Raw genomic sequence first — 2,459 nt, 5'->3', positions numbered from 1 at the left:
ACATCAATTCTTCTATGGTCTTCCTTATTTACTGTCCAGCTTTCACATACATATGAGTTTATTGAAAATACCATGGGTTGGGTCAGGCGCACCTTAGTCTTTAAGCTGACATCTTTGTTCCTACCCCATGATATAAAATGCTGTGCAGATCACTTCATGATCCAATCAGCCACCACTGGATACAGCTGTGTTTTGTCCTTTGTAGGTAAATTCCCTTGTTAGTAAATTATTTCTTTTGTTCTCTTTTCTGTAATAAACTAATGTCTCTTGGAGTGAGTTCTGGTCTTTTTTTTTTTTGCTTTTTTGATCTCTCAGCACTTAGATACTCAGAAGGCTTTTTGTTCTGGGCCAGAAACCCACCAGATGCTAAGTCCATTCACTGTGGAAGGAAGAAACTCTTATATAAGTGGTGTTAGGAAAATTGGATTTCTACATGCTGAAGAGTAGATCAGGATCCATGCCTCACAGCATACTCCAAAGCCAATTTGAAGTGTATCAAGGACCTAAATGTGAAAACTAAAGCCATAAAATTCTTAGAAAAAATGTAGTGGCAAAGATGTAGGGTATAGTTTTTGGTGATGAGCGATCAGATGATCAGCTATAGGAACAAAAGCCCAAGCAGCAAGAGACAAAATAGATAAATGGCAGCTCATAAAAATGAAATATTTTTTTCTTCATCAGAGGACATTATCAATAAAGTGAAAAGACAACTACAGATTGGAAGAAAATCTTTGGGAACCACATATTCAGGAAAAGTCTTATATCCAAAATCTAGAAAACAAAATCTACAACTTAAGAATGACAAAAAAAAAAAAAATGCAAGCTATAAAATCCAAAATCTAGAAAACACTTTTACAACTTAACAATGACTAGAAAATTCAGTAAAGCATTTGAACTGACATTTCACCAAATAGGCCATTCAAATGACCAACTAACACATGAAAAGAAGCTCAGCTGTCTTTAATGCTGTTGTGTGCTGTTGAATCTGACTCATAAAGACCTGTAGAACTACCTCAGAGGGTTTTCAAGGGTGTAATCTTTGCTCCTCGGAAACCCTATACAGGGTCGCTATGGGTTGGAATCGACTCGACGGCACTTAACAACAACAAATCTTTATAGAAGCAGCCGTACACATCTTTATCCCACAGAGAGACTGCTAGATTTGAAATGCAGAGCACTTGTTGTTAGGTGCCAGTGAGTCCGTACTGACTTGTAGCAACCCTATGCACAACAGAAGGAAACACTGTCTAGTCTGCACCAACCTCACAATCGTTGCTATGCTTGAGTCCATTGCTGCTGCCACTGTGCCAATCCATCTTGTTGGGGGTTTTCCTCTTTTTCTCTGACCTTCTGTTTTACCAAGCATGATGGTGAGGTTTATGGATTTAATCTTCTTTTATGTTGTTTAAAAATGGTATTTGCACTGAAGTCATTGGTCCTTCAAAATTCTATCCTGCAATCTCTAGCATTGTTTGTATCACAAAGGTCATATTTTCCAAAGTCTGATACTTCTTTGTTTCCACCCTTTGAATTCTAATCACCAGTAATTATGAATACATCTTGATTGCATGTTTGATCTATTTCAGACTGAAGAAGTTGGTAGACTTCTTCAATTTCATCATCGCTGGCTTGCATAAATTTGAATAATAGTGGTATTAACTGGTGTTCCTTGTAGGCATATGGATATTATCCTGTCAAAGACAGTGTTGTACTTCAAGATAGATCTTGAAATGTTCTTTTTGATATGAATCTGACACCATTCCTCTTCAATTTGCCATTCCCAGCATAGTAAACCATGTGATGGTCACATTCAAAATGGCCAATACCAGTCCATTTCCGGCCACTAATGCTTAGGATGTACATGTTCACTTGTTTCGGACAATTTCTGATTTTTCTACATTCATACTCTACATTTCATGTTCTGATTTATTAATGGACATGTATAGCTTCTTTTCATTTTGAGTTGTGCCCCATCAGCAAATGAAGGTCCCAAAGTCTTTCCTCCATTCATGTCATCATGGTCAGCCCTATTTTGAGGAGGCAGCTCTTCTCCAGTCATATTTTGAATGCCTTCCAACCTGAGGGGCTCATCTTCTGGCATTATGTCTAAAAATATTCTGGTACCCTTCATCAAGTTTCAATATTCAATATTCTAGTACTGTCTGACATAGTTCCACTGCTAATTATAAGGTTTTCAGTGACTAAATATCCATAATTAGTCCATTTATCCTTCTTCCTAGTCTGTTTTATTCTGGAAGCTCAGCTGAAATCTGTTCACCATTGGTGTACCGTGCTGGTATTTAAAATACTGGTGGCATAACTTTCAGCATCATAGCAACACTCAAGCCACCACAGTCTGACAAACTGACAGAAGAGTGGTGAGCTGAGCTTTTGTTGTTATTAAGTGCCGTTGAGTTGGTTCAGACCCATAGCGACCCTATATAGGGTTTCCGAGGAGC

This window comes from Chrysochloris asiatica, unplaced genomic scaffold (genome assembly GCF_000296735.1).
Source record: "Chrysochloris asiatica unplaced genomic scaffold, ChrAsi1.0 scaffold00060, whole genome shotgun sequence".
Taxonomy (NCBI): Eukaryota; Metazoa; Chordata; class Mammalia; order Afrosoricida; family Chrysochloridae; genus Chrysochloris; species Chrysochloris asiatica.
This window is presented reverse-complemented; position numbering follows the sequence as displayed.